The following is a 15795-nucleotide window of genomic DNA, read 5'->3' as shown; positions in this document are numbered from 1 at the left end:
AGGTATCCCATTATTAATTTCCTTATTCAGAGAGGAATCCACACATCCTTGATATTTTGTTGTGTTTCACGCATTTGACAGTCATACTGCCTTATGATATTTCAGTTTGGGGCTTTACCCATCACTGGGGTGAAACTTCTTGAAATTTTTAAAACGTCTGTTATTTAGTAGACTGGAATATGGATTCAGGGGGGGATTATATGTGAAACAAAAGAGAAGTAGGGAGAGGAGAGGAATAAGAGGGGAAAAAAGGTAAAGAAGGAAAATGGTCAACATTCTCTCACCCTCCATTACTCAAGGGCAGACTCGCAAACTCTGGCAACCAAGTGTTTGTCAATAAAAAACAAAAACAAAAAAGAAGAAAGGAATACACACACAGAGTTTTTCTTTAAAGAAACTGAATGCTCTCTCTGGGAAGAAACAAGATAGCAAATATGAGTACCAGGTACCACAGAACAAATAAGCCCACCCCAATTCTAGCTTTTACGGGTCCTAAAGTGAGTTATTAAGTGATCCACTTGTTCACTCCAGAGCAAAGCCTTTCAGGCTAAAAGCCCCTCCCAGTAATAAAGACTTTTTCTCCTTATTCATTCTCAAATGTGAACTAATAACCAAATACCATGGATAATGGGAGAACATCTGTAACATGAAACAGAGACCAAGAATAAAAAATAGAAAAAAAAGAAAAAATGGCACTAGAGGAAACAGAAGTAATTCAGAAAGGGAGAGGATCTCTGATTACGTACCTCAGAGAAAGTCAAGAATGATATCAAATAAAAACAGAGTATCATGAAAATTATTAAGCATCTATAAAAGAAACATGAATAAAAGAATAGGGTGTTATGAAAAACATTAAAGAACAAAGAGGATTCCTAGAAATTAAAAATACTTACCAAAATCAAAAACCCAATAGTAAGTTTGGAAAACATCAAAGAAATCTCTCAGGGAGTAAAAGAAAAATGAGACGCAGATGAGAGAAAATAGAAGAGAACCATTAAATTGTCCACTTTAAAATGGTTAATGTTATGTATATTTTACCTCAGTAAGTTACTTTTTAAAGGGAGGAATAATTGGCAATATAACTTAAAAATCAAAGGTTAAGGGCTTCCCTGGTGGCGCAGTGGTTGAGAGTCCGCCTGCCGATGCAGGGGACACGGGTTCGTGCCCCAGTCCGGGAAGATCCCACGTGCCGTGGAGTGGCTGGGCCAGTGAGCCGTGGCCTCTGAGCCTGCGCGTCCGGAACCTGTGCTCCGCAACGGGAGAGGCCACAGCAGTGGGAGGCCCGAATAACGCAAAAAAAAAAAAAAAAAAAAATCAAAGGTTAACTCTTCTAAGGATTTCAAAAGAATGGATCCTGATGCCTCACATAATCATTTTGAATAGTTGATAATCTGAAAGGAAAAATAAGATAAAACTATTGCTCCAGGGTGCAGAGCACTTAAAGGTAGAAAAACAAAAACAAGAAGAGAACTTGTTTTAAAACCATGATTTTAAAACCAAGAAACTATGAAAAGTAATTTCGTTGTATCTAGATAAATATAAAGTTTATTTTCAACAACCCTACAACTCCAGCCCTAGATAAGCACTCTTGATAAAAATCTCAAAACAAACGTACAAGGAGATGCATATAAGGAGATTCTACAACAGTGTTTGTAATAAGAAAAATGGAAATTAGAAACCTAAACTGTCAATCTGTAAGGGGGTAAATTAATAAAATGTGAAATGGGGTATATTCATACAGTTGAATACTTAGCAGTTAAAAATAAACTATATTACTTTACCTAAGAAGTACATATACTGGGAGGACCTTCAAGATGGTGGAGGAGTAAGATGTGGAGATCACCCTCCTCCCCACAAATACATCAGAAATACATTTACATGTAGAACAACTCCTACAGAACACCTACTGAACGCTGGCAGAAGACCTCAGATTTCCCCAAAGGCAAGAATATCCCCACATACCTGGGTAGGGCAAAAGAAAAAAAGAAAAAAACAGAGACAAAAGAATAGGGATGGGACCTGCACCACTGGAAGGGAACTGTGCAGGAGGAAAAGTTCCCACAAACTAGGAAGCCCCTTCACTGGTGGAAACGGGGTGAGAAGTGCGGGAAGCTTCGGAGCCATGGAGGAGAGCATAGAAACAAGGGTGCAGAGGGCAAAGCAGAGAGATTCTCACACAGAGGATCGGTGCGGACCAGCACTCACCAGCCTGAGAGGCTTGTTTGCTCACCCGCTGCAGTGGGTGGGGGCTGGGAGCTGAGGCTCGGGCTTCAGAGATCAAAACCCAGGGAAAAGACTGGGGTTGGCTGCGTGAACACAGCCTGAAGAGCGTTAGTGGGCCACAGCTAACAAGGAGAGAATCTGGGAAAAAGCCTGGAACTGCGTAAGAGGCAAGAGACCATTGTTTCAGTGTGCGCGAGGAGAAGAGATTCAGAACACCGCCTAAATGAGCTTCAGAGACAGGCATGAGCCACGGCTATCAGCGCAAACATCAGAGACAAGCATGAAAGGCTAAGGTTGCTGAGGCAGGCACCAAGAATCCTGTATGCTAGCACAAGTCACTATCCACACCTCTCCTCCCAGGAGACTGTGCAGCCCACCACTGCCAGGGTCCCGTGATCCAGGGATAACTTCACCAGGTGAACAAACGGCATGCCTCAGGCTATTGGAACATCACACTGGCCTCTGACGCCAGAGGCTCCCCCCCATTCTGTACCCCTCCCTTTCCCCAGCATGAGTGAGCCAGAGTGCCCTAATCACCTGCTCCTTTAACCCCCTCCTGTCTGGGCAAACAAGACGCCAGAGGGCGACCTACATGCAGAGGCAGGGCCAAATACAAAGCCGAACACCAAGAGCTGCACAAAGAAGAGAAAGGGAAATTTCTCTGTGCAGCCTCAGGAGCAGTAGATTCAACCTCCAAAATCAACTTATGTACCCTGCATCTGTAGAACACATGAAAAGGCAACAAATCATCACAAAATTAAGGTGGTGGACTCTGAGAGCAATTGTAGACTTAGGGTTTGCTGTATGTGCCTAACAAGTTTTTTATTTTTATGTTTATATTAGCATAGTTTTTAGCATTTGTTATCATTGGTGGATCTGTTTATTGGTTTGGTGGCTCTTTTTTAATTACATTTTTATTTTTTATTTTAATACCATTTTTTCATTTTAATAACTTTATTTCATTTTATTTTATTTTACTTTTTTCTTTCTTTTTATTCTCCCTTTTCATCTGAGCCATGTGGCTGACAGGGCCTTGGTGCTCCAGCCGGCTGTCAGGCCAGAGCCTCTGAGGTGGGAGAACCAAGTTCAGGACATTGGACCACCAGAGACCTCCTGGCCCCATGAAATATCTGTGAGAGTTCTCCCAGAGATCTCCATCTCAACGCTAAGACCCAGCTGCACTCGACGACCAGCAAGCTCCAGTGCTGGACACCCCGTGCCAAAAACTAACAACACAGAACCACAACCCCACCCACTGGCAGAGAGGCTGCCTAAAATCATAATAAGTTCACAGACAGCCCAAAACACACTACTGGACACGGTTCTGCCCACCAGAAAGACAAGATCCAGCCTCATCTCCCAGAACACAAGCACCAGTCCCTTCCACCAGGAACCCTACACAACCCATAGAACCAACTTTACCCACTGGGGGCAGACAACAAAAACAACGGCAACTACAAACCTGCAGCCTACAAAAAGAAGACCCCAAACACAGTAAGTTAAACAAAATGAGAAGACATAGAAATACACAGCAGAAAAGGAGCAAAGTAAAAACCCACCAGACCAAACAAATGAAGAAGAAATAGGCCATCTACCTGAAAAAGAATTCAAAGTAATGACAGTAAAGATGATCCAAAATCTTAGAAACAGAATGGAGAAAATGCAAGAAACGTTTAACAAGGACCTAGAACTAAAGAGCAAACAAACAATGATGAACAGCACAATAAATGAAATGGAAAATTCTCTAGAAGGATTCAATAGCAGAATAACTGAGGAAGAAGAACGGATGAGTAACCTGGAAGAAAAAATAGTGGAAATAACCACCACAGATCAGAAAAAAGGAAAAAGAATGAAAAGAATTGAGGACAGTCTCAGAGACCTCTGGGACAACATTAAACATACCAACATTCGAATTATAGGAGTCCCAGAAGAAGAAGAGAAAAAGAAAGGGACTGAAATTATTTGAAGAGATAATACTTGAAAACTACCCTAATATGGGAAAAGAAATAGTCAATCAAGTGCAGGAGCACAGATAGTCCCATACAGGATAAATCCAAGGAGAAACACCTCAAACACATATTAAACAAACTATCAAAAATTAAATACAAAGAAAAAATATTAAAAGCAGCAAGGGAAAAGCAACAAATAACATACAAGGGAGTCCTCTTAAGGTTAATAGCTGACCTTTCAGCAGAAACTCTGCAAGCCAGAAGGGAGTGGCAGGACATATTAAAGTGATGAAAGGGAAAAACCTACAAACAAGTTACTCTACCCAGCAAGGATCTCATTCAGATTCGAAGGAGAAATCAAAACCTTTACAGACAAGCAAAAGCTAAGAGAATTCAGCACCACCAAACCACCTTTACAACAAATGCTAAAAGAACTTCTCTAAGCAGGAAACACAAGAGAAGGGAAAGACCTACAAAAACAAACCCAAAACTGTTGTGAAAATGGAAATAGGAACATACATATCGATAATTACCTTAAATGTAAATGGATTAAATGCTCCAACCAAAAGACATAGGCTGAATGGATATGAAAACAAGACCCTGTCTACAAGAGACCCATTTCAGACCTAGGGACACATACAGACTGAAACTGAGGGAATGGAAAAAGATATTCCATGCAAATGGAAATCAAAAGAAAGCTGGAGTAACAATTCTCTTATCACACAAAATAGACTTTAAAATAAAGACTGTCACAAGAGACAAAGAAGGACACTACATAATGATCAAGGGATAAATCCAAGAAGAAGATGTAACAATTATAAATATATACGCACTCAACATAGGAGCTCCTTAATACATAAGGCAAATGCTAACAGCTATAAAAGGGGAAATCAACAGTACCACAAAAATAGTAGGCGACTTAACACTCCACTTTCACCAATGGACAGATCATCTAAAATTAAAATAAATAAGGAAACACAAGCTTTAAATAACGCATTAAACAGGATGGACTTAATTGATATTTATGGGACATTCCATCCAAAAACAACAGAATACACTTTCTTCTTAAGTGCTCATGTAACATTCTCCAGGACAGGTCATATCTTAGGTCACAAATCAAGCCTTGGTATATTTCAGGAAATTGAAATCGTATCAAGTATCTTTTCCTACCACAACACTATGAGACTAGATATCAATTACAGGAAAAAAAAACTGTAAAAATTACAAACACATGGAGGCTAAAGAATACACTACTAAATAACCAAGAGATCACTGAAAAAATCAAAGAGGAAAGCAAAAAGTACCTGGAAACAAATGACAATGAAAGCACTATGACCCAAAACCTATGGGATGAAGCAAAAGCAGTTCTAAGATGGAAGTTTATAGCAATACAATCCTACCTCAGGAAACAAGAAAAATCTCAAATAAACAACCTAACCTACACCTAAACCAATTAGAGAAGGAAGAACAAAAAAAACCCAAAGTTAGCAGAAGGAAAGAAATCATAAAGATCAGATCAGAAATAAACAAAAAACAAATGAAGGAAACGATAGCAAAGATCAGTAAAACTAAAAGCTGGTTCTTTGAGAAGATAAACAAAATTGATAAACCATGAGCCAGATTCATCAAGAAGAAAAGGGAAAAGACTCAAATCAACAGAAATAGAAATGAAAAAGAAGAAGTAACTGACACTGCGGAAATACAAAGGATCATGAGACATTACTACAAGCAGCTATATGCCAATAAAATGGACAACCTGGAAAAAATGGACAAATTCTTAGAGAAGCACAACCTTCTGAGACTGAACCAGGAAAAAACAGAAAATATACATATACCAATCACAAGCACTGAAATTAAAACTGTGATTAAAAATCTTCCAACAAACAAAAGCCCAAACAGATGGCTTCACAGGTGAATTCTATCAAACATTTAGAGAAGAGCTAACACCTATCCTGCTCAAACTCTTCCAAAATAGAGCACAGGGAGTAACACTCCCAACCTCATACTACTAGGCCACCATTGCCCTGATACCAAAACCAGATAAAAATGTCACAAAAAAAGAAAACTACGGCCAATATCACTGAGAACGTAGATGCAAAAATCCTCAACAAAATAATATCAAACAGAATCCAACAGCACATTAAAAGGATCATACACTGTAATCAAGTGGGTTTTACCCCAAGAATGCAAGGATTCTTCAATATACACAAATCAAAGTGATACATCATATTAACAAACTGAAGGATAAAAACCATATGATAATCTCAATAGATGCAGAAAAAGCTGTCGACAAAATTCAACACAGATATATGATAAAAAAAACCCTCCAGAAAGCAGGCATAGAGGAAACTTACCTCAACATAATAAAGGCCATTTATGACAAACCCACAGCCAACATCTTTCTCAATGGTGAAAAACTGAAACCATTTCCACTAAGATCAGGAACAAGACAAGGTTGCCCACTCTCACCGCTATTATTCAACACAGTTTTGGAAGTTTTAGCCACAGCAGTCAAAGAAAAAGAAATAAAAGGAATCCAAATCAGAAAAGAAAAAGTAAAACTGTCACTGCTTGCAGAGGACATGATACTATACATAGAGAATCCTAAAGATGTCACCAGAAAACTACTAGAACTAATCAATGAATTTGGTAAGATTGCAGAATACAAAATTAATGCACAAAAATCTTTTGCATTCCTATACACTAATGATGAAAAATCTGAAAGAGAAGTTAAGGAAACACTCCCATTTACCACTGGAACAAAAAGAGTAAAATATCTAGAAATAAACCTACCTAAAGAGACCTAAAACCTGTATACATAAAACTATAAGACACTGATGAAAGAAATTAAAGACAATACAAACAGATGGAGAGATATACCATGTTCCTGGAACGGAAGAATCAACATTGTGAAGAATGGGAGAAAGTATTTGCAACTGAAGCAACTAACAAAGGATTAATCTCCAAAATATACAAGTAGCTCATACAGCTCAATATCAAAAAGACAAACAACCCAACCCAAAAATGGGTGGAAGAACTAAATAGATATTTCTCCAAAAAAGATACACAGATTGCCAAAAAACACATGAAAGGATGCTCAACTTCACTAATCATTAGAGAAATGCAAATCAAAACTACAATGAGGTATCACCTCACACCAGTGAGAATGGCCATCATCAAAAAAATCTACAAACAATAAATGCTGGAGAGGATGTGGAGAAAAGGGAACCCTCTTGCACTGTTGGTAGGAATGTAAATTGATACAGCCACTATGGAGAACAGTATGGAGGTTCCTTAAAAAACTAAAAATAGATTACCATACAACCCAGCAATCCCACTACTGGGCATATTCCCTAAGAAAACCATAATTCAAAAAGAGTCACGTATCACAATGTTCATTGCAGCACTATTTACAATAGCCAGGACACGAAAGCAACCTAAGTGTCCATCGATAGATAAATGAATAAAGAAGATGTGCCACATATATACAATGGAATATTACTCAGCCATAAAAAGAAACGAAATTGAGTTATTTGTAGTGTGGTGGATGGACCTAGAGTCTGTCATACAGAGTGCTGTAAGTCAGAAAGAGAAAAACAAATACAATATGCTAACACATATATATGGAATCTAAAAAAAAAAAGTTCTGACAAACCTAGGGCCAGGACAGGAATAAAGACACAGATGTAGAGAATGGACTTGAGGACATGGGGAGGGGGAAGGGTAAGCTGGGATGAAGTGAGAGAGTGGCGTTGATACATATACACTACCAAATGTAAAATAGATAGCTAGTGGGAAGCAGCCGCATAGCACAAGATCAGCTCCGTATTTTGTGACCACCTAGAGGGGTGGGATAGGGACGGTGGGAGGAAGACAAAAGAGGGAAGAGATATGGGGACATATGTATATGTATAACTGGTTCACTTTGTTATACAGCAGAAACTTAACACAACATTGTAAAGCAATTATACTCCAATAAAGATGTTAAAAAAATAAAAAAGAAAAAGAAAAAATTATTTTAAATTTTTTAAAAAGTTAAAAAAAAAAAAGAAATACATATGTCATACCTACTATATGCCAGATACTGTTCTTAGTGCTGGGGATTCCACAGTTAGTAAGACAAAGGCCCTGTCCATGGGAGCTTACAAATAGACCTATATACACCAGCATGGACAGAAGACAGAAAAATAGGCTGTAAAACAGTAACTATATAAATTCTTAAATTATCTACTAAGCAATCCTACATGTTATTTATTTACACATATAGATAAATACATTCTTTAATGACCTTAGAGAATACATGCAAAAATCGTAACAGGGTTGCTTCTGGAAAGGGAAAGACCAGACTGAACCTGTGGGTAAAGGGAATTTCTATCTCAAACTTCCCTTTTTTATTAAAAATGAAAAAAAAAAGTCATTGAACTAGCTAACAATAGTCAATTTTGGGTACTTAAAACACTGATTTTGGGCTTCCCTGGTGGCGCAGTGGTTGAGAGTCCACCTGCCGATGCAGGGGACACGGGTTCACGCCCTGGCCCGGGAAGATCCCACATGCCGCGGAGCGCCTAGGCCTGTGAGCCATGGCCGCTGAGCCTGCGCGTCCGGAGCCTGTGCTCTGCAATGGGAGAGACCACAACAGTGGCCTCTAATTTTGGCCTGCGTACGGCCCAAAAAAAAAAAAAAAAATCCAACACTGATTTTAGTATATTAATCTCTCTGCTTTATTTATTTCCAGAAAGAAGAGAACATAAAGGACTAATCCAGGGGGATTCTATATCCACCTAATAAAAGTTCTAAAAACAAAAAACAGTATTGAAGAAACTAGCAAAGAAAAAAATAAATAAGAGAATTTCCCAAAGCAAACATAAGACATAATTAATGACTTGAGAAAACCCAGTAAGAAAGGAAAATTCCCAATACAATAAGTGGGGGGGGGGACCCCAGACATGTAACTGAATTTTCAGAATGCAAGGAATATAGAGAGGGAATACTAAAAAACTTACAGACAAAATAAAAAGAAGGGGGAAAAAGGCAAGAAGGAAGAAGAGTGAGGTTGACACCAAATTTACTCTGATTAATGTCCTCAAAAAGATGAAAGAAAATGATTTCCATTTATAACCCCATAGCTATCCAAAATATCACTCAGGTGTGTGGGCAAAATATAGTTTCAGATATGGAATACCTCAGGAAATTTACCTTTATCCATTCATAGGAAATTAAATTCCATCACAGGAAATTAAGTTACATAAGGTTGTAATCTAATGAGGAAATGAAATAAACTAAGAAAGAGAACAAAACCAGAAAATGGACCCAACCCAAGAAAGCTGCCCTGTGCAGAGGAGGATGTTTAGCAGCAGTCCTGAGCTCTACACACTAGATGCTAGGAGCACTCCCCAAGTTGGGACAACCAAAAATGTTTCCAGACATTACCAAGTGTCCTGAAGGAGGCGGAGAGTTGGGGAAATTGCTGTTAATTGAGAACCACTATCTTAAAAGAACTGAAGGAAATGATAATACCAAGCAATGCAAGGAAGAAAAAAAGGGAATTAGAAACTCCAGGAGATACAAAAGGCTGTTTAAGAAAGACTATAAAACCAGAGCTTATTTACATGATTTTTTTAAAAGAAAATTTATAGTCACATTAATAAAAACACTACAAACTTAACTGCAGCTACAGTGTCAACCAGTAGGAAAAATAACAATGATTTAATTGTAGTTACATGCCAAAATGTACATATCATCTACCTTGATACTACATAAATACAGATAAGTAAGAAGGGAAGCAAGTAATGGGCTCCTAAAAGTAATAATATAATTTATTAGAGAGGACAGATAAATCATAGAACAAGGCTAAATATTCATATATGGCAGATAAATAAAATTAAAACTTATAAAGTCAAGACAGCTTGATAGAAGCATATTATATTAAAAGAAGACAATAACCATCAGAAACATTTAAGAGTTAAAGTAGGATGGGGGAGGGGGAGAAAGATGGTTAGGCCAGGAACTACTGTTTTTTGTTACAAGTCCTTCAGTATCTTTTTAATTTTTTTAACTATAAAGATACATTACTTGATAGAAGTTCTAACAATCATGTTTAGAAACAATTACATTTAGAAAAATCAATGATTACCTTTTACAAGAAGAAATATACATAAATGAAAACAGAATACTAACATTAACCACAGATACACTGAAATTGTACTGTAACCTAATTTTTAAGTGCTATAATAGAACAATTGATTCAACTTATTCAACAAATATTTAATAAAAACCTACTATAAAGTTTGAATAAGTAAAATGAGTTATTTAAATACCAAAGCAAGATTTAAGTCTATGAGCAATGGAGAGATATTCTTGAACTGGGCAGTGTCCTGATTAAAAATTCTATTTTAGGTAGATTTGTCTGAAAAGTGTAAATGAACCACATGGATGGGACAGAAACTGGAGGTAATAGTATCAGTTAGGAGGCTACTGCACAAGTTTAAATGCAATGTGATAAGAAGTAGTGTGTAAAATATGATGGTAATTGTCAGAACAGACAAATGGAAATGATGATGGGGTGGGTATGATGACAATGCTAATGATGATAACAACTGTGACGACAATAATATCAGCAAGTATTTACTGTGCTTTTAAATGTCAGATAGCACATTAATCATTTGCCATGTATTATGTCATTTAATTGTCATAAAAGCCCTGTGAGGAAAGTACTGTTTTACTCCCATTTATAAAATAAGAAAATAATAATACCATAATAATATGGTATCTGAGAGAAATGGCAAACTCAGTAAAAGAATGGCTAAAGAATTATTACTAAAACTTTTAAGATGCTGATGAAAGAAACTGAAGATGATACAAACAGATGGAAAGATACACCGTATTCTTGGATTGGAAGAATCAGTACTGTTAAAATGACCATACTACCCAAAGTAATCCACAGATTCAATGTAATCCCTATCAAAATACCAATGGCATTTTTACAGAACTAGAACAAATAATTTTAAAAATTTTGTGGGGCTTTTTTGTTTGTTTTCTTTTTATTTTTAACATCTTTATTGGAGTATAATTGCTTTACAATGGTGTGTTAGTTTCGGCTTTATAACAAAGTGAATCAGTTATACATATACAAATGTTCCCATATCTCTTTCCTCTTGTGTCTCCCTCCCTCCCAACCTCCCTAACCCACCCCTCTAGGTGGTCACAAAGCACTGAGCTGATCTCCCTGTGCTATGCGGCTGCTTCCCACTAGCTATCTATTTTATGTTTGGTAGTGTATATATGTCCATACCACTCTCTCATAAACACAAAAGACTCCAAACAGCCAAAACAACCTTCAGAAAGAACAGAGTTGGAGGAATCAGGCTTCCTGACTTCAGACTATACTACAAAGCTACAGTAATCAAAACAGTATGGTACTGGCACAAAAACAGACACATAGATCAATGGAACAGGAGAACAAGCCCAGAAAAAACTCACACACTTACGGTCAATTAGTCTATGGCAAAGGAGGCAAGAATATACAATGGAGGAAAGCTAGTCTCTTCAATAAGTGGTACTGGGAAAAACGGACAGCCACATGTAGAAAAATGAAATTAGAACATTCTCTAATACCACACACAAAAACAAACTCAAAATGGATTAAAGACCTAAATGTAAGACCAGATGCTATAAAACTCTTACAGGAAAATATAGGCAGAACGCTCTTCAACATAAAGTGCAGCAATATTTTTTTGGATCCACCTCCTAGAGTAGTGAAAATATAAAAATAAAAATAAACCAGTGGGACCTAATTAAACTTAAAAGCGTTTGCACAACAAAGGAAACCATCTACAAAACGAAAAGGCAACCTACTGAATGGGAGAAAATATTTGCAAATGATACGACCGACAAGGGATTAATTTCCAAAATATAAAAACAGCTCATACAGTTTAATACCAAAAAACAAACAACCCAATCAAAAAATGGGCAGAAGATGTAAACAGGCATTTCTCCAAAGAAGACATACAAATGGCCATGAGGCACATGAAAAGATGCTCAATATTGCAAATTATTAGAGAAATGCAAATCAAAACTGTCATGAGGTATCACCTCACACTGGTCAGAATGGCCATCATTGAAAAATCTACAAACAGCAAATGCTGGAGAGGGTGTGGAGAAAAGGGAACCCTCCCACACTGTTGGTGGGAATGTAAATTGGTACAACCACTATGGAGAAGAGTATGGAGGTTCCTTAAAAAAACTAAAAATAGAGTTACCATATGATCCTGTAATCCCACTCCTGGGCATATATCCAGAGAAGATTTTAATTCTAAAAGATACATGCACCCCTATGTTCATAGCAGCCCTATTTACAATAGCCAAGACATGGAAGCAACCTAAGTATCCACTGACAGATGAATGAATAAAGAAGATGTGGTATACATATACAATGGAATACTACTCAGCCATAAAAAGGAATGAAATTTTGCCATTTGTAGCAACATGGATGGACTTGGAGGTCACTGTGCTAAGTGAAGTAAGTCAGACAGAGAAAGACAAACACTGTATGATATCACTTATATGGAGAATCTAAAAAATAGAACTAGTGAATATAGCAAAAAAGCAGACTCACAGAAAATAGAACAAACTAGTGGTTACCAGTTGTCAGGGGCAACATAGTGATAGGAGAGAGTAAAGGTACAAACTCTGGGTGTAAGATAGGCTCAAGGATGTATTGTACAACACAAAGAACATAGAAATATTTTATAATAACTGTAAATGGAAAGTAACAGGAAGGAAGGAAGGGAGGGAGGAAGGGAGGGCTAAACACTATTCTACAAGCCTAAGGAACTGTATCATACGGTTACTGACCCAGTAATCATACCTCACTTCATACCATAAAGGTTTTGAGGCAGAAGGAAATAAGAGTTAACTGAAGGTAGAAGGAAAGTGGAAGGAAACTTTAAATTCTGTAAGTATATTTATGGCAGATACAAGAAAAAAAAGTCACAGTACTGCAATGTTCTCTGTAAAAGGTACATAAGACTCTAGTTATCTAAGGCCACTTATAAGTCGGTCAACATTTCTTAGAAAAGAGTGAAGAAAAAAGACTGGACCTGAAGCTTGTTTAAATAAATACATAAAATATATTTATCTTATATTTAATAAGATTTAGCCTTTATTTGCAAATATGTGCTCACTGAAAGATCCTCCTTATCTTTATTCCCATGAATTTAGCATTTTACCAGTTAGAAAAGCTTCTGGCAACCTAAAAATTTTTCTACTGTCTTACACTCTCAATCATTTATAAAACTATCAAACAAAACTTGTGCTGGCATCTATTCCTGAAAGACTGCACTTTATATTTTTACCTTTCTCTGACTAAACAAGTGGCCATTCGTCCCTAACTACTTGTTACATATCTGAAATGAAGATTAGCTTATTCTTATAATTAAAAGAAATTAAAATTATTTGTACTGGAATCATATATCTCAAAAATTAATATCACTGAAAAAAACCTCACTGGTAAAGGCAGATATACAGTAGGTAGTAGATCAACCACTTATAAAGTTAGCATGAAAGTTAAAAGTCTGAAGTAGTAAAATCAATTATAACTACAATATGTTAAGGGGTACACAAAATAAAAAGATGTAAAATGTGATGTAAAAAACATAAAACATGGAGGGGGAGTAAAGTATTGCTGGGGGCAGGTGAAATAAGTGAAGGGGATTAAGAAGTACAAGCTTCCAGTTATAAAGTAAATAAGTCATGGGGATGTGATGTGCAGCATAGGGAATATAGTCAGTAATATTACAATAACTTTTTATGATACAGATGGTAACTAGACTCATCATGGTGACCATTTCAAAATGCATACACATACCAAATTACTACGATGTATACCTGAAACTATTATGGTATGTCAATTATACTTCAATAAAAAAATTAATATCAAAGTCCAATTTTTGTGAAGAAGTATATTCTATTACATAAAATAATTCAAAGGAAAATATTATTCATGACTACTATCTATACTTTAATAACCCACTACATTCACAATATTATGTACTGTTTTAGTAAATATCTATGTAACACAAACCTGTTTATATGTATATCCCATTTATATTACAGAAGAGATAAACACTAATAATTAATACTCCAGAGAAATAATCTGTCTTTTCTAAACATTTTAAAATTCAAATTAAATTCTGAATAAATAAAATATTCATCACAGATAAAAATTAAAAAGTAGAAGTCTAAAACATATAAACATTGTGCTAAAAGACAAAAAAGCAATGGCTATAGATAACTAGATAACACACTCAAATTCATTATGACCAGCTAGAACATAAAGATATTTTCCCATGGGTAAAATAAAGGGATTGGACAACATGACCAAGTAGCTTCCTGTTCAGAACCTCCATGTCACAATTATCAAGAGATACATTCAAAATAACATTACTTTGCTCAGTGATACTCTAGGGCAATGAGCTAGCCTTCGTTTTTTTCAAATTAAGAGTAGACCTAGTCAATATTCTGCTTAAAGTGTACAAAACTTGAAACATTTAAGGAAACTGTAAGGAAATTTTAAAAATTAAGAGGATGATTCGTTGGTTATTAATTCCATATTCTTTTACCATTAAGAAAGTTCTACAAAATTAGATATATAAAAAGAAACACTGTTCCACAAGCAGCAAGAGACCATCACTCTCAACCAAATGAACAAAACAAATTGAATAAACTACAAAATCACAAGTTTTTAAACCCATCAGAGCAATGAGGCCACAAAGAAATTTACATGAACTAAATTCTAAAGTGGTGAGTCCTTCATAAAAGACACACAAAATTGTTCCATCCTTTCTGAAGAAAGAGGAACTTACCACACTTGAAGAAAGACAAATCGGCCAGACTTTCAACTTTTTACAGCCACATACAGTCTGGCTTCACAGATAAGAAAGAGAAAAACAAATACCGTATGCTAACACATATATATGGAATCTAAGAAGAAAAAAAAAAAAGCATGGACTTGAAGATATGGGAGGGGGAAGGGTAAGCTGTGACAAAGTGAGAGAGTGGCATGGACATATATACACTACCAAACGTAAAATACATAGCTAGTGGGAAGTAGCCGCATAGCACAGGGAGATCAGCTAGGTGGTTTGTGACCACCTAGAGAGGTGGGATAGGGAGGGTGGAGAGAGGGAGACGCAAGAGGGAAGAGATATGGGAATATATGTGTATGTATAACTGAATCACTTTGTTATAAAGTAGAAACTAACACACCATTGTAAAGCAATTATACTCCAATAAAGATGTTAAAAAAAAAAAAAAAGGAATCCCAAGGATTTACAGCCACAAGCAAGTCTGCAATTAATGGCCAACTCTCACACAGGTTTTTACCAAGTGCTCAAGCGTTGTATGCCAAAAGCTGGAGGCGGGGGAAGAGGGGGCTTGGGAGGTGATGGGGGGCGCGGGGAGAGAGAAAGTCCAGCAGAGGCAATCTGGGCTTTTAGGTACAGAAGGCAGAAAGCTGGGTCCAGAGCAGGGAATCTGAAAGGTACCCTCTGAACACTTCAGGCTTTCAACTGCAAATAACTACGGGCAGGATAAGAGAGAAGCAAGAACTTCTCATCTCCCACCT

Source organism: Mesoplodon densirostris, chromosome 17 (genome assembly GCF_025265405.1).
Source record: "Mesoplodon densirostris isolate mMesDen1 chromosome 17, mMesDen1 primary haplotype, whole genome shotgun sequence".
Taxonomy (NCBI): Eukaryota; Metazoa; Chordata; class Mammalia; order Artiodactyla; family Ziphiidae; genus Mesoplodon; species Mesoplodon densirostris.
The sequence above is the reverse complement of the archived record's forward strand: the minus strand, read 5'-3'. Positions refer to the sequence as shown.